At 41.9% G+C, this 23,509-nt stretch overlaps 1 protein-coding gene across 1 annotated transcript in view; it reads right to left on the bottom strand.

Annotated features, from left to right (window-relative positions):
* Nucleotides 1-5,579, bottom strand: part of PAIP2B (poly(A) binding protein interacting protein 2B) — a 31,685-nt gene extending 26,106 nt beyond the window's left edge. Inside the window, exon 1 of the mRNA XM_014836676.3 lies at nt 5,399-5,579. The gene's annotated coding sequence lies outside the window, so the exon portion shown is untranslated. The remainder of the gene's footprint in view (nt 1-5,398) is intronic.
* Between the last annotated feature and the right edge of the window lie 17,930 nt (nt 5,580-23,509).

The following is a 23,509-nucleotide window of genomic DNA, read 5'->3' as shown; positions in this document are numbered from 1 at the left end:
ACCTTGTGCTCAGGGAAACTGGTTGAATAAATGTAACTATTAATTGAACATCCATAGGATATGGGAAAAATGGATCATTCTTAAATCTTTCCTACCACACAACATTAATTCTTCAAACAGTCCTTGCTTTCAGTCTAGTGAACTCCTTCCTCTTCACCCACCAAAGCCTAACTCAATTAGCACCTCATTTGAGAACTCATCCTCCTCTGCTCCATATATTACTAAATATTCCTTTCTCCTGGTTTAGCTAGCATTTTATTCACATATTACCTCACTTACCACATAGTAAATCAGTTCATCCATCTGTCTCCTCACTAGCTTGTGAGGTCTTTGAGAGTAAGTTTGATGATATTTTCAGTACCTTGAACAGTGTAGGACATATGTGAGCTTCATGATGAAGAAGTAAATAATTTCACTACAGGGTAATAGTTCCCAGAATTCAATACTTGTATTTCTAAACCATTATTGATACCCTATGAACAACTTAAGAATGTTATGCTTTCTCCCTAAAGCTTGCATCCATAACTGAGCAACTGTGGTCACGGTTAACTCAGTTGTGACAGGACCTCCGGCCAAAGCGATTCCTAGCTTTTACTTAGGTGATTTTTGTTTCTTTGCTTTTTGTTTGTTTTTTCAATTTACCAGAAGTGTTCAACAAATTTCATTATTTTTTTAGATCTTTGTGCCTTTGCACCTGCTGGTCCCTGCTTGGAACACTGTCTCAAGGTTTTATTCATCCAAAAGGCAAGACTACGCATCCTTTAAGAATCAGCTTAAACAACCTCTTCTCTGGAAAGCCTTCATATCCCCCCATCCTTTCAGAAAGAGTTAGGAATTCCTCAAGTCATATGTTTGTGCATCTGTTACTATATTATCAGGCACTGAACTGAGTGCCAAAGATAGAAGGATGAAGATATGGACCTTGCCCTCATGGAGCTCATGGTCTAGTGAGGAAAACAGCCACATGAACAAATAACCCCACTATAATCATATGAAATGCAACACCAATAGGAAGATTTATGGAATATTATGACATGTATCAATTACTTTGTTTGTTGCTTTATTAAACATTACTTATGATCATGTTAGATAGATATTTGAATTGGACAGAAGTCCATGAAACTCTAAGGATTTCCACTGGAGTTGTCTTCTGAAGAAGTCTTCAGTTGTCTTCTGAAGAAACTGTGTCCTGGGGGCTCTTTTTGTACATGCTACAGTCTGTGGGACAGACAATGCATGAAACCAACCCTACTTCTTTGGCAACAAACAACTGGACCAGGACTCAGAGCCCTAACTAAGGACGATCTATAGGTTGAACTTGAGGGAGATCACCTAGGACAGGGCTTGGCTCAAAATTCTGTCCAATAGGGGCCCTCCGTTTTAGAAAGCAACAAACCTATCCAATCAGATACTTTCTCTTGGGTAATACAAATGGTGGTGAACAAAATAAAAGAAGGCAGGTCTCCAGAGTTCAAATTCTATTCTAAATACTGCTAAGTTATCATTCTGTAAGGTTTTGAAAGCACTACAGCCAAGGGACAATATGGCTGCTGAGATGATTTCCCTTCAAGTTTTCATTAAAACCCTCATCATCAAAGGTGATACGTGTGTGCCTCTTCCTTGCAACCTACAATGGCCTAACACAGCATATTACCACTTTTGAAATTAGGAAACAGGCTTAAAGGCTTCAATAGCTTGACCAAAGTCACTCAGTTGGTAGGTGGCAAAGCCAGAAATCAAAGACCAGGTCAGCCTGATTCTTCTAGAATACCCACCAGTTACATGGGTAAATAGCCTCAAAATCGACTAATGGTAAGTAGAGGCTGACAAAGGTCAACGGAAAGAGACTCAAAAGGAAGAGTTTACGCACAGAGAACAGAAATGTTCTGGAAGTCAGTATTGTAGGGGATGTGAAGAGGGGGCACAATGGGTTTCACCTTGGTCAAGTTAATCTATAATTCTAACGTGGACCTCTCCCCTGAGCTCCAGACTGTCTGTCCCTCTTACTTGAACATAACATCTACAAGGGCAGGAGCTCAATCTCTAGTTTGTTCACCACAGTCTAAAACAGAGCCTGGCTTATAGTAAGTGTTTAATAAATATTTGTTGAATAAATGAATAACTGAATGAATTCTAAAAGAAGCTAAAGGAACATTTTACAGTGGATTAGAGGGAGGGTTACCATGAAAGAGACTCCAGGGGTCATTTACAAGTACAGTTAATCCTCATAATTTGTGGATCTCATATTTGCAAATTCACCTACTTGCCAAAATTCATGTATAACTCCAAAAATTAAGACTCATGGTGCTTTCACAGTCATTCACAGGATTGCACAGAGTGGCAAAAGTTTTGAGTCACCCCTTGGGCATGTTCCCAGCTAAGGTCGAACAAGACAGCATTCTGCCTTCTTGTTTCAGCTCTCACACAGAGATGACTAAAGGACACAGACGGTAGGGGGCAGTGCAGTGTAGTCCAAGAAGCTCTGGCTCTGGGGCCAGTAGGACAGGGTTTGAACCCTAACTCTGGCACCAGTTAGGGGGCAGCCTCAGACAAGTCATTTAACACTTCTGAACCTCATTTTCTCTTTTGTAAATTAAAGGCAATAGAATCTGTCAGGAGTTATATTTAGGATTTAAGATTATACTCGATGTGAGATATTTATATATGTACATATTTTCCCTGCAATGGTTCAGTATTTGCTAATTTGGTGTTCTAGGTGACTTTATAGACCATAATTACACTGACTAATGAGAATCAACTGTAATTATTTATAACAAAATAACAGAAAGATATAGAAAACAATTATTTGGATGGAGTGGAGGCCAGTGGCAGCCTTCAAGAAGACTTTTTCTTTTTTTTTTGGAGGAGGATTAGCCCTGAGCTAACTACTGCCAGTCCTCCTCTTTTTGCGGAGGAAGCCTGCCCCTGAGCTAACATCCGTGCCCATCTTCCTCTACTTTATATGTGAGACGCCTACCACAGCACGGCTTGATAAGTGGTGCCATGTCCGCACCTGGGATCCCAACCTGTGAACCCCAGGCTGCCGAGAAGCGGAACATGCGAACTTAACTGCTGCGCCACCGGGCCAGCCGCTTCAAGAAGATTTTGAAAGAGGACCTCACCAGGCACATATGACGTGGAAAAGGAGAAAGAGCAGCACCTGCAGAGAGAGGTCCAGGTGTGTGAAATAACAGGCAGGTTCAGGAAATGGCACTTCAGAAAGTCCAGAGCAGTAGGACATGAGAAGGTGTTCTGACATGGGGCCACAGTGCTTCTCTGTGCCCTGTACACACCCTGTACTGCAGAACCTCTCCTGCATTGAATTCTTGGTTTACAGGTCTCTTCCATTAAACCGTGAACTCCTTAAAGGCAAGGTCTTTAGGAAGAAATCATAGCTATAGTCCTTTAAATTCACAAACGAGTAATTACTAAAGACAAATACACCCAAAAAGACCGTACAAAAATAACTTCAGTTTTCAACTGCAGCCTTAGACCAATTCACAATAGTGACTAACTCATAGACTGCCAATTTGTCCAGGACTTTTCTTTGATGATTGCTAATAATTCTGTCATAAATTCTTCTTATTGTTCTAGACACATGGGCATTTGTTAGAACAGCTTTAAGATCTTCCTCTTTTTAGTGTGATTTATTAACAGGGCTCAAACATATGGTCCATTAGACAATGCTGCCTCCTCAGAGTAAAGATTCCTTTTCATTCCCTCTATTAGACTTATTTCTCTATATACAAGTCAGTCTTACCATAGTAAAATACAAGGAAGCATACCGATACATATGTTACAAATAGAATAAGAAAAACAATAAGAATTTTTCACAAAAGTTTGCAAAATTCTGGCCAAAACACAGTGGGCATGGTGTTAAACTCACTGCTTATATTTCACCACTGAGAACTAGGAAATACAATTCCAATTTATGTAAAGTCATGAAACTCAGCACTGTTAGAATCTACTAGGTTTCCTACACGTGTATTTTCTCTCCCAGACGCTCTCTCACACACACACAGCCTAAGAGGCCCATCAGGCTTATCCCAATACTTCAGTTTCCTCCATGGCCCAAAACAAAACCCTCACTGTCCAACATCTAAACTAATACTTTCTAAACTCTAAAGTCTCAATTAAAACTAAGTGTGGTGAGTGAGTTCGTCCCCGTAAAATTCTTGGCATAATTTTATTTAGGCACAACATAGTCTGCACTATTATCTAGAAACATATGGCTACAACCAACACTATTGAAACCAAACTGATACACCACGAAGGTGAATACAAATTCTCTATAGAACAGAGAATGTTTTTGAACTGATTCAATATTATATTATCCATAGGCTGAGTGTTATCAAATTACACTCTGCTGTAGAGCTATGGCATGTCCTATATTTTACGACAAACTAGCCTGGTCAGGTCCTTACTTATATGGCAAACTCTCTGCCACTCCGGTTAAGCTGTTTAAAGTATAATCCAATTCTATCTACTTAAAAAAATAATAATACATTTTAAAATTTCTTCCTGCTAGTAAACCCTTCTCGCCTGCATTTTCAGAAATTATCACCAAAACGACAATATTGGGACAAAGACTCTAGAGAGGAAATAATGATCAAATACCATTTTAAGGAAGACAAGAATGGTTTACCACTGACAAAACAGATTAAAGTTCCCAACCTTGTAAAGCTGCCTGTACAGTGTATTCCGCCTCTCTTGCTCTCACCTTCCAGCTGCCTGGAAGGGGCAAGTGGAAAATGTTAGTTTCCACGAGACAGGAGAATGAAATTTAAGGGGTGGGAGGGGGTAAAAGACTAACTTGCGGAAAGGAAGGCAGAAGAGAAGCAGCCAAGGTCCCTAACTCAAATTAGGTATCAAGAATGAGGGCTGGAGTAAAGGGGGAGATGGAAGAAGTAGAAAAAACTCAGAGAACGCTCGGAGTCCAGAGAATGGGGGAGGGGCGAAAACGCGCAACTCCTCCCCCTTCCCGCCTGGAGAAGGGGACCGGGGGATGCAGCACCGGTCTATTTGCCCAGCATTGTTGCACTGGGATGGGAGGGGAACTCGCAAGCCCGAGATTTCAGTCCGAGCATTAGAAGGGGGCGGAGGGGGCTCAGGGAAGTCGGGGGGCGGGGAAGGAATAGCGCGCCTGTGCGGGGAGAAAGGGACTAAGATCCCCCCTAGCGCCCCCGAGGGGCAGAGGGTAACCCCAGCGGACGCCCCTTCTCGCCGATGGCCGCGACGTGGGACCCGCAGGCTCACCCTCCCCACAGGAGCTCGGGCAGGCGCGGGCCGCCCCTCAGCCCCGACGGCGACAGAAAGGGAGGCGCAGGGCGCCCCCAGAGCCGGGAGAGCGAGGCTTCCCGCGGGTCCCCTCCCCACTATCCCGGGCGCCCGAGCCCACCTGGGCTGACCAGAAGCCCCTCCTCCAGACCGCACTCCGCCACTCCTCCGAGAGCCTCAGCCGTCGCCGCAGAGGTCGCCGTCGCCAGAACAGCCTCGGCCTCCAGTACCAAAGCGTGAGCCACAGCACGGGAGAAGCGCCGCTACCACTCGCCAGGTTACCTCTTACCGCACACTGGCTCCTCACCCCGCCCCCGAACCCAAGCCATTGGTTGCTGGGCACCGCCCCACTCGTCTATTGGACCAAAGAGGATGCCGCTCAGTCGCCTAGACGAGCACGTGTGGTGCTTATTGGTTTAAATGTGAAGCAGTTTCCGCCCACTCCTTCAGAAGTTCCAGCTTCTGATTGGTATTAACGTCTGTCTTTTCGCTCCCTTCGTTCTTTCCCTCCCGCTAGTTCTGGATAGGTATTGGGCCAGGGACGCGTCCAGCCCCCACGTGGGGGAGGAGCCCAAGACGCAGCACCTCTGGGTTTGTTTACACAGGCTCTTGCTCCTGCTTCCTTCCATTGGCTGAGACAGCAGCCCCTCCCACTCGGTTGCGCCACTCAGTCTCGCCAGGAGGGGCGTGGGGGCGGACCTCCGTGGGATTTCCCCACCTGTCAATTATAAAGGGAGGAGCTTTGCTCAAGGCTGGCTAGGGGCTGGCGCTGCGTTCCTTTGAGGAAAACTGGGGAGCTGGGCTCCTTGGAAGGGATGGAAGGAAGCAGAGGACTCTTCCACATTTCTAAAAACAAACCTAGCTTCTTGAGTGCTTTAAAAAAAATAAAACCTTATTTTCCCCTTGGATTTAGGGTGTCCAGTCTTTGCTTGCTAAAGACTGTGAATATTATCCCTCAGAAGTGGGGATTTTTTAATGGAAGTCTTACTTTATACATCTTTGTCTCTTCCTACCTCTCATGCTAACGATATACATAACACAAAGTAGCAGCTTAATAAATGATTACACAATGAGTGGATAAATGATAAAAATGAAAAGGGCAGTTAAAGTCAGATTAAATAACAGTGAAATAAATGTTATATACTTAATACAAATAATATAATAAAGACATAACTAAATAAATTCATTCATTCAACAAATATTATTGACCATATGCAATGATGTTCCAGGTTCCGATCTAGGTTCTGGGTATATATTATGAATAAGACAATGAAGATGCACCCATGGTGCTTATTCTCTAGTGGAAGAGACTCACAATGAACAAGTGACCAATAAATAATAAAATCTCATGTTGTGATTAAGCGCTACAAAGAAAAATAAAGCAAGGTTAAGAATGGTTGAGGGAATGGCTATTTTAGGTAGAATGGTTAGTTAAGAGCTGGAAGGAGCAGTGAACAGAAATGTGAATAAAGTGAAGTGAAGAGTGGGAAGGAAGCTGGTAAGCAGGGCCACTATATTACACACCACCAGAATCACTAGTCACATTACTTTATGTGTTTCCAACTTGTGTTCTTAGGTATAGATCATTTTAAGATGGCTACTCTGGTTTTAAGCTTTATCTGATTAAATAATTTAAGTGGATCCTACAAGAAATGTTTATCTCTTTCAGAAAAAAAAGCTGTCTCAAAGATAACTTCCCCATACCCTCCACTGCTTATTTTCCTAAGGTGGTTTTCAGGTGTACAATGAGAGAGGGGCTTACATGATCTCATAACTTTGAAAAACAGGATCTTTAGGTCCGTACAGTGTCCTTACACCATCACAAATACTTTTCAAGGATGATTTATTACCAGGATGGTAATGGGATGTAGGGAAGGATCGGTGGGCTCCTGTTGTTTCTCTCTCTACCGCTGACACTGTCTTATAACTTCATGACTGGATATCACAAGTGAAAAAGAGAAAATTTTAAAAGCAGACAGAGAAAAAAGGTACATTACATGCAGAGGAGAAAAGAAGAAATGAATTACAGCAGACTTCTTATCAGAAACTATGGAAGCCAAAAGACAATAAAGAAGAGAGGTAGCTACTTGAATATCTGGTGGTGGTATGCAGAATAAATAGGAGTCCACATGGAAAGATAGGAGACAATAACCAGTCATGAAGTTATAGGGGATGATACCAGTTGGAGAGAGAGACACAAGAGGAGTCCATCAATCCTTCCCCATATCTCCCTGTTGTCATGGTGATAAATCTTCATCCTTGAAGAGTATCTCTTTTATTTTTCTTGTGGTAAAATACATATAACAAAAATTTTGCTATTTTTACCATTTTTAAGTATACAGTTCATAAGTACATTCCCATTGTTGTGCAACCATCACCACTATCCATCTCCAGAACGTTTTCATCATCCCAAAATAAAATTCTGTACCCATTAAACAATAATTCCCTATCCTCCCCTCCTCCATCCCCTAGAAATCACCATTCTAATTTCTGTCTCTATGAATTTGACTACTATTGGTATCTCATATAAGTGGAATCATACAATATTTGTCCTTTTGTGTCTGGCTTATTTCCCTAGTCATGATGTCTTTAAGGTTCATCCATATTGTAGCATGTATCATAATTTCATTCTCTTTTAAAGCTGAATAATATTCCATTGTATGTGTAAGCTGCCTTTTGTTTATCCATCCATCTGTTAATGGAGTTTGACTATTGTGAATAATGCTGCTATGAACATTGGTGTACAAATATCTGTTCAAGTTCCTGCTTTCAATTCTTTCGGGTATATACCCATAAGCAGAATTGCTGGATCATATGGTAAATCTATGTTTAATTTTTTGAGGAACCGCCATACTGTTTTGCACAGCAGCTGCACCAATTTACATTCCCACCAACACTATAGAAGGGTTCCAATTTCTCCACATCCTCACCAGCACTTGTTATTTTCTGTATTTTTAAAAATAATATCTATTCTAATGGGTATGAAGTGGCATCTCATTGTGGTTTTGGTTTGCACTGGCCTAATTATTAGTGATGCTGAGCATCTTTTCGTGTGCTTATTGGACATTTGTATAGTCCCTTTAAGAAATGTCCATACAGGGGCTGACCCCATGACTGAGTGGTTAAGTTTGCGCACTCTGCTGCAGGCGGCCCAGTGTTTTGTTGGTTCGAATCCTGGGCACGGACATGGCACTGCTCATCAAACCACGCTGAGGCAGCATCCCACATGCCACAACTAGAAGGACCCACAACGAAGAATACACAACTATGTGCTGGGAGGCTTTGGGGAGAAAAAAGAAAAAAATAAAATCTTAAAAAAAAAAGAAATGTCTATACAAGTCCTTTGCACATTTTAAAATCAGGTTATTTTTGAGCTTTAGGATGTGTATTTATTCGGGATATTAATCCTTTATCATATATATGATTTGCACTATTTTCTTCCATTCCGTGGGTTGCCTTTTTTCTCTGTTGATAGTGTCCTTTGATTGTGCAAGGTCTGGATAACCAAGTGGCAAGTTAAAAAACGGGTAAAAAGTCTAGAGGCCACCTATACTCCTTGGCTTGTGGCCCCTTCCTCCACCTTCAAAGCGAGCAGTGTAGCATCTTCTCTCCCTCTAAATTCCACTTCCCTCCTTACATTTTCTCTCTCTGACTCTGATTCTTCTGCCTTCCTCTTAATAGGATCCTGGTGTTTACATTGGGCCCACTGGTAATCCAGGATAATCTCTCCATCTCAAAATCCTTCACTTAGTCATATCTACAAAATCCCTTTTACCATGTAAGGTAACATATTCATAGGTTCTGGGGATTAGGGCATGGGCATCTTTGAGGAGACATTATTCAGTCTACCACACACAGCAAGGGGTGGAGACGGGATTCAAATCCAGGTAATTTATCTCCAGAGTTCTTACTCTTAATCAGTATGCTCTGCTGCCTCTATGACAATATGTACATAGTCATAATCATTTTAACACTGAATATGGGTTTAACAAAATTTGGGATATAACCATATTGCAAGGATAGGGAGAAGGAAAGTGTGTAGTGAGTAGCATAAGAGAGCTCATTCCCCATATTTTCACAGGAGAAAGGTGATAGCCTACATCGTCTAACACTAAAAAAATGTCAAGAACAAATATATAACCAAGTTATTAATATATGAGGATATACACATATCGAAAGAAATACGTAAAAAAGTTGAAAAGGGTTGCCTCAAGGGCAGAGAAATGTACTGGTGATTTTTGCTAAAAGCCTGGTTTAAAAAAAAAACACCTGCTAAAACCAATGGATTTTGTAAAACATATAGGCATCACTTTGGTTGAAGACATTTAATTAGAAAACCCTAAGATGTGAATATGGGAGCCTGTTTATGGAGTTTCTATTTGCAGTGTCCTCTCTGCTGGTCTTTAATCTCATGTTCCCCAGCTCCCTGACCTTGTCTCAGGATCTTGTTACTTGCTTCTGGCTCCTTGCATGATGACTAGATTTGGCTGAGCTCCTCAGCCTTGGCACCCTTCCTTGGACACAGCTTTGGTATTTGTCCTCCAGCTGCAAGTCTGGAACTCTGGGCTTCTAAACCTCCCTTGTCAGCAGGGGGCCAGACGAGGACTAATCTGGCTTTGGTGGGTTCCAAGCACATTATGTGGGCAGAGCACCTCTTTCACATGTTTATGTGGCCTGAAGCCAGAAGTCAGAGACCAAAATCAGAGGCAAAAGTAGAGATCATAGGACAGGGAGTTCATCTGAGGCGCAATGCAGACAGCAGGAGCCAGGCTGTAGAGCAAATGTGGGATGAGTGAATATGGGTGGAGGAATGGAAGTTTCTTCCAAGAACAAGGAGTAATAGAGAGGACTGAGGCACTGGGTTGGGCCTGGATTGGGGTGACAAGCAAATGGGCCATAACAAGTGGGTCCTAGATCTGTCATTAAGATCATTAACAAATACCCCAGTATTTTTTCTAGACTCATGAGAAATTGCACTTTTCTTCCTCCTCTAAAGTTAGGCATAGATATGTGATTTGCTTTGGCCAATGAAATGCAAGTGGAAGCAACGTGTGTTATTTCTGGAGGGTACCTTAAGAGCCAGAACAATATATGCCATATCTTCTTCTGACCACAGTGATCACATAGCAGGTGTTGAGATAGAGCCCCCATCAGCTTGGGTCCCTTAAGTAACTACAATGAGCAGAGCCCCCTGCTGACTCATTGGCCATAGAGAATGAGGGACAAACTTTTGTTGTAATAAGACTCTGAGATCTTTGGATTGTTTGTTACCACATCCTGACCTAACCCATCATGACTGATGTACCAGAGCAGTGAATATAAGGCAGAGTCTTTAAGAACTCGATTGGTCATGCCCAGAAAACTAAGTTGATTCTGTGAATCCAAAGGGCAGGAACAAAGCCTCAAATGATGGCAAAGTCAAGAGTCAAGAGTTGAGAAGAGCTGGATGGGGATGAGAACAGATTGGAAGTAAAATTCAGAGTTAATTCCTAGGGAAGCAACTGAATTAACATGAGCAATACTTGTCTTGTCTTTATTATTCTCCCATTTCTGATCCACAGGCTGGTCTTGGGGGTTTGAAGGCTCAATGTCAAGTGGACATGAGAGTTGGGGCATCACTACCGTGGAGCTTGTGGAGCTTCAGGTTGGTAGTGCAGGGGGATGTGGGAACATGGTGGGGGTGCTCTGATTAGAGAGAGGGAGCAAACTATTGAACATAAACCCTGAAATGAAGAGGAACTGCAGAAGCACAGCAATGTTGATGACAGGTTCCCTTTGAGCCTTTGGATGAGATGCTCTGTTTGGTCACCACTGTGTGTGATGGGCAGTGTTCAGATGGAGAAGGATGCACCATTCTAAGCGGGGGGCTAGGTCAAAAGTCAAATGACTGTGGAGGAAGATGGTCTCACCAATTAACAGATTGGCTATGGAGGTGCAGATGGGGCTAATATGGAAAGTGTCCACTATTGGAGGCTAGATCAGAAACATTCAAGAAAGCACTGGAGTTGGAGAGGATGCATTAATTCCTCAGGCTTTCCAGGCATTCCTTGACTTCAAGGTGGAAGTCTCACATAGCAGCAATTCACAGGATGTCATTTTTAATTCTGTACTTTGTAGACTATATCTGGGCTAGTTAAAACTAGTCGAGAAGTATGGTGACAGAGCATTAACCTGAGCACATGCTCTCTGAGCTTTAGGGAGACAGTGTCCACCTGGCAGTTTTGGCTGTCTAGAGTGAATGAGATCAAAAACTCAGAACACTAAAAAGAGGCGGCCTGCCTGGTGTGAACAGAACTTCCTTGCATGTGGCAGCTGCTACAGGCTGTGATGAGACGTGTGCCCTAGCTTCCGATGCACAGCCTTTAGGAAACAGGGACTAAAAGCTGACTTTAGGCTGGAATTCTCATTCCCTGGATAATATTTGACCTCCATCAGGGTCACCTTCCATGAGAAATGGGCACAGGATTGAGATTACCAGAACTGATGTCCCTCTGAGATACAGTTGCTCCCATAACTTTGTTATAAGCTCAGAGTCTAGAGACTATAAAATGCCAGGTGGCTCAGATAAGGTCAGAGCAGAGATAAACAAGGCCTGCAGCCTCTGGATTATAGAGCAACTTCCAGGGATCTAATAAATCACATTGCCTTCTGAATGAGTCATTTCTGTTGCTTTCAGAGTAGGAAAGGAGTGAACGAGCATTAGTAATATCCCATGCCTCTGGATATGATGATAGCTGTATTGAGGCCTTGGTGGTCCCGGTAGGAGTTCTTTACAAAGATCACTGTGGGGTAGGGGCCGGCTCCGTGGCCGAATGGTTAAGTTCGTGCACTCTGCTGTGGCAGCCCAGGGTTCGGATCCTGGGCGTGGACATGGCACCACTCGTCAGGCCACGTTGAGGTGGCGTCCCACATCCCACAACTAGAAGGACATGCAACTAAGATATACAACTGTGTACAGGGGGGGTTTGGGGAGATAAAGCAGAAAAAAAAAAAAAAGATTGGCAACAGTTGTTAGCCCAGGTGCCAATCCTTAAAAAAAAAAAAAAAATAAATAAATAAAAAGATCACTGGGGGAGCCAGCCCGGTTGCACAGTGGTTAAGCGCGCACATTCCGCTTTGGTGGCCCCGGGGTTCGCCGGTTTGGATCCCTGGTGCGGACATGGCACCACTTGGCAGGCCATGCTTTGGTAGGCGTCCCACATATAAAGTAGAGGAAGATGGGCACAGATGTTAGCTCAGGGCCAGTCTTCCTCAGGAAAAAGAGGAGGATTGGCAGCAGACGTTAGCTCAGGGCTAATCTTCCTCAAAAAAAAAAAAAAATCAAAGGTCACTTGGGTCTCACTGGGGAATTGGTGTGATGGTTTGTGAGAAGAGCTTCAGCTTCAGGCTAGAAGAGGGATGCAGCTGCTTGGCAAGAACTCAGGCTGGGCATATGTTCAACTGGACACTTGTACTAGGGAGGGGGATGAAAATGGGTTAGCTCCTCAGCCTCCTTGTAGATGGTGTACATCTAGAATCTCTGGCTTTGAAGTGGCAGGGAAACTGAGGCTCCAGGGGGACCAAGCAATGTTGGTGGGTACAGGCAGAGTCCTTCAGGAGATGCTCTGGTTGTTGGCCTTCAGTCTGGAGAGGCCAAGGAACTCAGACAGTATGGGAAGCATGAGACTAATAGCAGCCGGCTTTGGGCACATTGCCCCAAGAACAGCTGGAATGAAATGGTTCTCTGGGTTACTGTCCTCTCTCCCTCCCCTCCTTCCATTTCAATCTCAGCAATATTACTTCCTCTTTTCTCCCCAACTATTTTTTAAGAAGAGTGGGTCCAGTTAACTGCAAGCCTTTGTTTTGCTGAGTCAAGTATGTTAGTGGTATGTGACCACCCATAGTTCTTCTCCACACCTCTAAACAAACAGTGGACACATATTCTTTAAGCATTGATTTAATGGAGCATCAAATCATTAGCTTCCCCAGGCACCTGTGTGTCCTGCTCTCGCCCTTCTCTACCTACTCGAAGAAGGAAGACTCTGCCCAAGTACAACTGGAATGCAGAAAAATCCTTCTTGTAGCTGAGGCCTGGAGCACAAGTACCAAACATACAGTTCAGTGAAGCATCAATTTGAAGATGCCAGATGGAGAGATGGGAGTAGGAATGAGGCCATAGAAGAGCAGTCAGCCACAGCAAAGACAGGGCAAGACTGGTATGGTTGAACTGTGATAGTCAGATCTTCCACATGTTTGAAATCCGCCTCCACCCCACTCACCATGGGCTAAGTGCAAAAATGTCCCCCACCCCTGTAGACCTCAAAGGCATAGTCTGGCTGATGTGGGCACCAGTTCAGTCAAGTATGGTAGAACAGCTGAGGTAAAGAGATCCAGAAGGAGGGTCCAAAAACTGTCAAGGAGAGAGCCAAGGCCAAGACTGGAGAGGGCAATGGTGTCAAGTCTGAGGGACAACAAAAAGCAGATAAAGCTAGGAAGTCAGGAGCCAGGTGAAAGAAAGGTGAACAACAAAGGCAAAAAAGGGGAAAGAGTGTCTAGACAGGACTTTAAAGAGGGCTGAGATACCCAAAGTTCCTTTGTGTTAGGTGTCAACCTAACACAGGATAGGAGTGGATATTATATAATTAAAGATAAGTGATACAAACAGCAGTTATTTAATGTTAATGGTGCTTTCAATGACCATTTAAGTAACAAGCTAAAACAGCTGTAAAATACATTCGGAATAGTTGGGAAAATAGAAATGGGTACTGGATGTTACCATTAGCAAATTATTTTTCATTTTGTTGGTGTAATGGTGGTATTAGGGTTATTAGAGAGAATATTCTTAATTTTTTAGAGCTACAAGATGAAATATTTAAGAATGAACTGTCATGATAACTGAAATTAACTTTGAAATGGTTTAAAAATACAAACATATATGCACATAGATAAAGTCAGTAGGACAAAATGCTAACTAGTTTTGGATTCAAATAATGAGTGTATGGCTGTTCTGTGTATTATTCTTTCTACTTTTCTGTTTGCTTAAATATTTTTCTTAAAACTAAGAAAGCTAAAGCATTAGCTTTTATAAATAGTTCAATCAGAAACTAAAATACAGCTATGTAATAAATGATTACACTAATGAGAAATCAAGACTACATGGGTGAAAATGTTATCAATTATCAGTGTTAACCAGAAACATTTGGCCAAAGGTCCTTTTAATATAAAGAGACTTTGCAGAGTAAATCTGAGATTAGAGATGGCTGATAAAATAGTTCTAGAATTTCTCCAGCAGTTTCTTAGGTCTCTCTCGATCTCAGCAATCTAAATTCCTTTGCAAATTAATCTGTTTTAAGGACACTGGGAGTACTGATTTTTTTATTCTTCTGAGTGCTTGTATCTGTTATGTGATCCTCAACATCTATCTAGCATTTTTAATTATGTCGTCATGACTGCCTGATTTATTCCTCAGTAAAATTGCCACCTCTTTAAAGGTCATATTTTAGCATTCTTGATTTATCTACCCGACATGCATACACCCAACAAATACTTATTTATAGATGGACTTTAAAAATTCATGTCGTGAACACGTTTGCAGAGCCCATAAAGTCTACTACCACTACCCAATTTATCTTTTGCAAACCATTATTTTTATATAGTAGCTTGCATTCTGAAAGCAAAGCTCATCTACATTCCCAATGATCAGAAGGGTCCTACTACACTCTGGGAACCGAAATTCCAAGAATGCCTCCAGGTTCCAAATTTACCCTCCTGTAATGGAAAATCCAGCGCTGACCTCTCTTGCTGAGGTGGTAGTTTCTGATTGCACAATACTGTGTTCCCTTCCCAGGGCTGCGGGAGCCCAAACACTCTTTTGAGAATCTCTCTCCTCACTAGAAACACAGGCTGTTCATTTAGCAATTAGAGCTGTCAGCACAGCAAGCCGGCAAGAGAGGGAACAGCTTCTGTCCCTGGGCAGGCAGCCCTTGGCAGAGCCAGGACTTCAGGGCCTAGGGAAATAGGTAGGACAGTGACTCTAATTTGTTACTTCCCTAGCACTTACTTATTTGTATCTTGGCAAATGAAATACATATTAATCACACCTATATAGTAGAGAGAAAAGTTGGACAGGAAGCCTAGGAAGGAAGGAAGAACAGGAATGGTCTCTAAGGGCTCTGATCTAGGTGATGCTGCCTCATCCATTCACCCCTCCATTCAACACCCACCTACTAACCATCTATTCTATACCAGCTGCTGAGCTTGGTGCTGGGGACTTGCTGGTGAGACGTGACATGGTTCTTTTCTTTGAGGGACACACAGTGAGTGGAAAAGACCAAAACATAAATAAGAGCAATGAGTTTCAGACTTTATGGGGGCATAGAGTAGACATACAAATAGGAATGGAATAAACGGTGGGTCTCCACAGTTTTCACCTGCCCCTTTGCCCTAAGGAGCCAAATTTCCTAACCATTTCAGCACGCTAATACTTTCCAAGCTCCCTCTTTGAGGTTTTTCATCATCTTACCAGGAAAGCCCAAAATTCCTCAAATTTTTATGGTACCTCGTATTTGTGCATTTTATTTTGGCCTTTAAAATGTGTTGAGCCTGTGATAGCTATTTAAGTGTTACATGTATATAAATCTTGTCTCCCTGAGATACTTGATGGTGGTGATTATCTTGTACTTTCACATAATGGCAAGCATAGTACTAATTATATAACAGTTACTCAATATACTTTTTTTTTTTTTGGAGGAAGATTAGCCCTGAGCTAACGTCTGCCACCAATCTTCCTCTTTTTGCTGAGGAAGACTGGCCCTGAGCCAACATCCATGTCCACCTTCCTCCACTTTATATGTGGGATGCCTGTCACAGCATGGCTTGCCAAGCAGTGTGTAGGTCCACACCCGGGATCTAAACCAGCAAAGCCCGGGCCCCTGAGTGGAATGTGCAAACTTAACTGCTGCACCACTGGGCCGACCCCTTAATATACTTTTTGAATGGAATAGTTACTGAATTATTAGAAGGCTCCTCATATCTCTTTCTAGACCTCAGATACTCCATATGAAAAATGAAGAGAATTGCCCTGCCCTCCTTACCCCCTCCTAGAATTGATGCTCAAGGGCTCTGAAGAGTAACTATATCTTGTCTGGATAAGGGTAAATAACTAGTGTTCTCCCTTTCACTGAATTCAAGATAGAGACATCAGGGAAGGATCAAGGGTAGTGCCCTTTGCTATTCAAGACTCTTTACATGCAACTGACAGAAATCCAACTCCCAATTCCCTTAAGCAAAAAAGGAATTTGTTGGCTCATTTAACTGAAAAGCCCCAGAATTAGTACTAACTTTAAGCATGGCTGGATCCAGGTGTTCAAACAATGTCATTAGGCCCTCTTTCTCTTTCTCTCTCAGTTCTGCTCTCCTCTGTGATAGTTTCATTGTTAAGCGGGTTCTCTCACTGTGGTAGGAAAGATGGACACGTGCAGCTTTTGACTTTATGATCTCACAAATTTCAATTCCAGAAAAAGATAGAGCCTTGCTCTCCAACAATGATTCCAGCACATCTCATGCAGTGACTCTGATTGGCTATAATTGCGTCACATGCCTACTCATTTGACTGACTACTGGGGACCATAGGAGGAAGCCTCAATTGTCTAGGCCTCGGTCACCTCCCCACCCCTGCACCAGGACGTGGGGAAGGCCCTGTGATTGATAACACTACCAGAACCACTAAGGATGGGGAAGGGACAGTTCACTAGCAGAAAAGGGATATTGGGCAGACAAAAACCAGATATCCACAGGCTCCTTGATCATTCTCACCTAATCCAGAAGCAGGGAGAATTCAAGTGTGTGTATGGGAGGTAGAACCTACTGAGGGACCATTATTTATCCTTTGTTGGATGACTGCATCTTGACTTCCCTTTCCAAAGGCTGGTGGCATCTAACCAGTAGAAAGTGAGCTGACTGCTCCAATTTGCTCCTTACTAGTTTTCTTCTCCTGTGCACAGTAAGTGATAAGTGGGCTCCAAGCAGGTTGTACTCCTTGTCCGAACTTGTGGGAAGTTATGGTTCATTTATAGGTGGGTCAAGGCATGATACACGGCTAGGTCACCTCAGTGTAAAGAATGGGGGGGCAGGTCTGAAAGATAGCAAGCTTCAGGTCTAGATGGGAGCTGCAGTGCACAGGGCCTGTCTCAAAGCCTGATCATAGACTGGGCCCATCGAGGATACAATTTGATGGGCACGTGGGCTCAATTCAGGGGCTTATGGAAGACCATGTCTAAAAGCAAATAAATTCCCCACTGCAACTGCTGGTAGACTAGAGTTACTAATATTTTCCTGGCCCTCTCAACTCCTCCATCCCCTCCCTAGGAAAGAGAAATTACTGATCTGATTGATCAGATTGTAAAATATTAATTGGGTCCTGTTCATTAGTGATCAAAGTCACCGTGGGTTGGAAGATGGTTCACTCACATGATTGGTAGTTGCTGCAGGCTCAGTTGGGGTTATCAACTGGAGTGTCTTGGCTCTATTCCATATGACTTCTCCCTGTGGCTTAGGTTTCCCCCAGCATAGTAACTGGTTCTAAGAAGTATTCCAAGAATAAGGAAGCAGAAGTTACTAGTTCTCTTAGGCCTGGGTTCAGAAGTCCCAGAACACCATATCCACTTCATTCTATTGGTAAAAGCAGTCACAGGGCCAGCCCAGATTCAATAAAAGGAGAAATAAACTTCACTTTTTGATATGAGGAGCAGCATACACAAAAAGGGAGGAATTTTGTTATTGGTGGAGGCCATCTTTGGAGACTAGCTACCACAGTTTGGGCTTTACCCCAATACAATAACATCACATATTTTTAATCTTTTAAAAATATTTCCAACTTGATAATCAAACAATATTATCTTACTTAAGTTTGCAGGTCCTTAATTACTAGTGAGGTTATGAAATATATATATATATATGCCATTTATATTTTTTTCTAGGAGTTGTTATATCTTTGCTCATTTTCTCCTTTATGCTATCTTATTGATTTACAGGAGCTGTTTATATGTTATGGATATTAATCGTTTGATGTTTGTTGCAAATAGTTTCTTCTCACTTGTCTTTTAACTTTATTCATTTTGCTATTTGAAATTTAAAAAATTTTATGTAGTCAAATCTACCAGTGTTTTCCTTTAGGTATTCCGGGTTTCACGTACTCCTTGGGAAGGCCTTCTCTATCTTAAGATCATAAAAATACTTTCCTTCATCTTTTTCACTATGTATAGTTTTCAAATATTTATCTATAGAAGTACTGAGGTTTTCATATCAATTGTATGAAGAGGGTATATATTAACTCCTTATTAGTCATATTTGCTGCACATATATTTCAGATATAGAAATTTAGTAATATCATTTTGGATTGAGTGACAAATTTAAATTTTCATAAAGTTGATTTGCTGACTAGATTTATTCTATGGTAACAATGCTTAGAAGGATTTTCTTTCTGGGATCTGATACTAAATTCTGTTTTATTTCATTGCTTTTTAATATATTTTACTACTTTTTTTTTTTTTTAAAGATTTTATTTTTTTCCTTTTTCTCCCCAAAGCCCCTGGTACATAGTTGTGTATTCTTCGTTGTGGGTTCTTCTAGTTGTGGCATGTGGGACGCCGCCTCAGCGTGGTCTGATGAGCAGTGCCATGTCCGCGCCCAGGATTCGAACCAACGAAACACTGGGCCGCCTGCAGCAGAGCGCGCGAACTTAACCACTCGGCCACGGGGCCAGCCGCTATATTACTACTTTTTTATATTTCACTCTTTCAGTCATCTGGAGGTTACTTTGAACAGTAAGTTTTACTGTTACTTTGTGGTAAACCATTTACTACAATCACATTCATTAAGTAATCCTCATTCAGTTATTTTAATAGTGTCTCTTTTTGTCATGAACTAAATTTTGACATACTTCTGTTCCATTCCCCATAGTCCAGTTTATAGAAAGATGCTACATTATTTTGACTATAGCTGCTCTATTGTACATTTTAACATCTAGTGGGGTTAGACTCCCCGCTGTGCTGTTCTTTGTTTCAGAATAGTCTGTTTCTCTCACCCAATTATTCTTACTGATGCAGAAGTTGGGCAGTATGCCAGGAGTCCAGCCAACAAGGGTTTCCAGAATGGCTCTAGTGAAGGGACAAGAGATTATGTAGTTCTATCAAAAGACGTAAGATGCAACTCAGGGGCCCAAACCTATGTGGGGCAGGCAGCATGAGTTCAAGGTGGACTGAGAAGAGGGAAGGGGGTACCACAATTCTAGGGCTATATGGAAGTCATGGGTCAACAGGGATGGGATATGTTTAATTATTTTTAATTAGTGAAAATATTATTTTAATATTTTTTCAAATTTTAAAAACTATTTTATTGACAAAATGATATGCTATATTAATAAATGTCCAATGATTCAGAAAAATATGAAAAGAAAGGCAAATGTATCCAGAAACACCATTATCCACAGAAAACCCCTGTTAATAGTTCCTCCCACATACCTCTCTGTTTAACCACACACACACGTGCACACATACACACAGATGGGACGACTGTAGACATGGTATTCTCTAATCTTTTTTGCATTTGAAAAATATTGTGGGTATTTTTCATGTTAATATATCTACACTAACATCATTTTAAATACATGTGTAGAATTCCATTGTTTGTGTATATGTCATAATTTATTTAACCAGACCTTTTGTGTTGTTTCCAATATAAAAATACTGGTATTAACACTCTTGCAAATATATCTTTAGAAATTTGTATTATTCATTCCATATGATAATTTATAGAAGTAAAATTGCTGGGTAACTTTCTCCTCAAAAGTAACCATTATATAGAATTTTGTGCTAATCATTCTCTTGTTTTTCTTTATAGTTTACCCCATCTGTATTTATTCCTAACTGCCCACATAGAAGATTTTAAAATTCTTGGTCAAACTTATCTATTCTCCTTTATGATTTATGACTTTTGTTTTATGCTTAGAAATGTCTCTCTCATCTGTATATTCACTACACTTTCTTTTAGTACCAGTTTCAATTTTTTAAGTTTAAGTGAAAAAATCATCTGGAATTTATCCATTTGATTTAGGAATTGAGGTAGGAAATCTAACTAACTTTTTTTCCCAGATGGCTAACTAGTTGTCCCAATAGCATGACTTAGAATAATCTGTTTCTTAGGAAGGATAATACAACCCCTTTTCCTGCTCCCTTGTAGAAACCAAGGAAGATGTGGTTCTGAGCTAAGAATGTAATCCAGTCATTAAGGGCATTACAGTAATCCCCACAGCTTTAGCCAAATCTTTGTGCAACTGAGAAAGGACCGTAAAGAGCCACTGGGTTTCTTTTTCTCAGCAAGCCAGAATGGGCACAACCTGTAAGCCAAGGAAGGGGAGCGAAACTAACAGAGATCTGCATAATAATAACGAGGCCCTCACACTGGTGGGAGAGTGCTCTAGATGAAGAAGTTAAGAAAAGTCCTTTTCCCTTTAAGGATTTATACTGAATTAGGAGTCATGTGTATCTGATTTAATAATCCCCCCCTCCTTTTTTTTTGCTGAGCAAGATTGGCTCTGAGTTAACATCTTTTGCCAATCTTCCTCTTTCTGCTTGAGGAAGATTGTCACTGAGCTAACATCTGTGCCAATCTTCCTCTATTTTATGTGGAATGCTGCCACAATGTGGCTTGACGAGCGGTGCTAGGTCCGTGCCCGGGATCTGAACCTGTGAACCCAGGCTGCCGAAGAAGAGCGTGCAAACTTAACCACTATGCAACCGGGCCAGCCTCATAATAGTTCATTCTTTTGTTCATTCATTCATTTATTCAACAAATATTTATTGAGTGCCTACCATGTGTCATGTGCTGAGGTTGGATTTCAGGCCCCATTCGATCTTTGGCCAGGTGCCCAACTATCTGCAGTGGCTCTGGGCAGGGAAGATATCACTTGCACGGTGACACTTGAGCAAATATCTGAAGGAGGTGAAGGATAATTGGGGCAAGAGCATTCTAAGTAGAGAAATCAGCAAGTGCAACAGTCCTGAGATGAAAACACACCTGAATACTTGAGGAAAAGCAGAAAAGGCCCGCACGGCTGGAATGAAGTAAGCAAGAGGGAGAGCAGTAAGGGAGGAGGTAAGAACAGTAAGCGGGAACGTAGACAGCGCAGCATCTTGTAGGCCGTTGCAAGAACTTTGGCTTTTACTCTCAGTGAGATGATCTGACTTCATTTTAAAAGGATTTTTTCAGTTACTGGGTGAGAATAAATTGTAGGAGAAGCAAGAGGCATGCAAGAGAGACCAGTAAGGTAAGGGATGATGGTGGCCTGGACCAAGGTGGTAGCAGTGAAGGTGGTGAGAAGTAACTGGATTCTAGATATATTTTTAAGGCAGAACTGCTAGGATTTACTGCTGGATTAGATGTAAGAGGTGGATGAGAGGGGTCAAAGATGACCCCAATAATTTTGGCCTGGGAGACTGGAAGGATGGAGTTGTCCATTTACTGAGATAGGGGGCGACATCTCAGTGGGAGGAGGAAGTTTGGGAGAAGATCAGGATTTTGGTTTTGGACCTGTTAAGCTTGAGATGTCTGTTAGACATCCAAATGGAGATAGGTAGATAGTTAGATTTACGAGTCTGGATTCCAGGAAAGAGGCCCAGCTGGAGCCATGACTATGGGAGTTGAAAGTATACAGATGGCATTTAAACCCATGGGACTGAATGACAACACCAAAGGAGTCAGTGTAGATGACAAAGAGGAAAGGGCCCCCACTGGCCTTCTTGCTGTACTTCAAACACATGCAGCTCATTCTTGCTTCAGGTACTTTGAGAAGCATGTTCTTCCACTAGACATGTGCAAGGCTGCCTCCCTCACTTCCTTTAAGCCTCTCTTAAATATCACCTCCTCAGAGGCACCTTCCTTGACCACCCTATGTAAATAGTATCCCTTCTCCTTAAGCCCACCAATCACTTTCTCTCTCTCTTACCCTGCTTTATTTTTCTTCATGGCACTTCTCATTTTCTAAAATCACCTATTCATTTGTTTACTCATTTATTGTTTATCTTCTTCATGAGGTCAGGACTTTGCTTTTTTTAAAGTATTTTTTTAATCATTTACCTTAGTTTGGGTTTCCCAAGAAGCAGACCTGAGTGCAATTGTTTATATGAGATATGATCCCAGGAAATACCAGTAGGAGTGTGGAGAAGTGAGGCAGAGATGAGAAGGCAGTCAATAAAGGATGCATTATCAAGCAAGTTACCACTGTGGGCAACTAGACCTTAACCCTGTAGGGAAACTCTGGGCCTCAAAGAATACACCGTGAAGGGTGTGGTTGCTGAGATATTAATACACCAATTCCTATTAGTCACCAATAAGGGCTATTTCTAAGATGTCTTAATTCTTATGTACTTCTGGCCTAATGGGCCTACTTGCCCATGGCCATACCATGTTCTGGCTGCTGCTGAGAGTCAACAGGCAAAGAGGGGCAAATCCTGATAACTAGAAGTGGGACAGTGTGCACTATAAAGCCCGAGGGTATGAGGGTGGGGTCACAACACTACCTGCTACACCATTCTATCCCCAGCACCTAGAACTGTGCCCAATACAGGGTGCATACTCAATAAATACACGTTAAATGAACACTGTTCATATACTAAATAAACATCATAGGTGTTTTCTGGGGGAAAAATCATATTTTGCACTCAGCTCTTAAGTTCTCCCTTCCCACATTGTAATTTTCTTTGGTTTTCCTAATCCTTCAGTAGAATGGAATACACTTGGGTAGCCTTGTATGGCGGTGGTGTGGACACTGCAGGAGCAGAATCTATGGGAGGGATGTGTCCAGGAGCACCAGGGAGAGAAGGAGGGAGCAGGCAAGTGTGGACCAGGGAGGAGCACACGCAGAGAAGATAACTCAGGGAAAAAAGAGGGATGTGTGAAAAAACTTCTACTTTTCCAATGTCTATCTACTAGATGACGCTGACTCCTAGCTGGAATATCTTTTCACTCTCTGATTTGAAAAGCCACCATATATCAAATATAAAATTCTATAATTAAATATAAAAACCCTTATGTCTATTTGTGGACTTTATTCTATTTGAGTGATCCTTCTCTCTATTCTTTTGCCATTTGCAAAATGTCGCTTAACTCTTTAAAGCCACCTGTTTTGGTTTTTTTTTCCTGATTGAAAGCTTATAGGATTAGTTCTTTTTTAGTTATGCTTGCCTAAGTATGCCTT

Source organism: Equus asinus, chromosome 6, assembly GCF_041296235.1.
Source record: "Equus asinus isolate D_3611 breed Donkey chromosome 6, EquAss-T2T_v2, whole genome shotgun sequence".
Classification (NCBI taxonomy): domain Eukaryota; kingdom Metazoa; phylum Chordata; class Mammalia; order Perissodactyla; family Equidae; genus Equus; species Equus asinus.
Note: the sequence above shows the minus strand (reverse complement) of the source record. Positions and strands in the feature narration are given on the sequence as shown.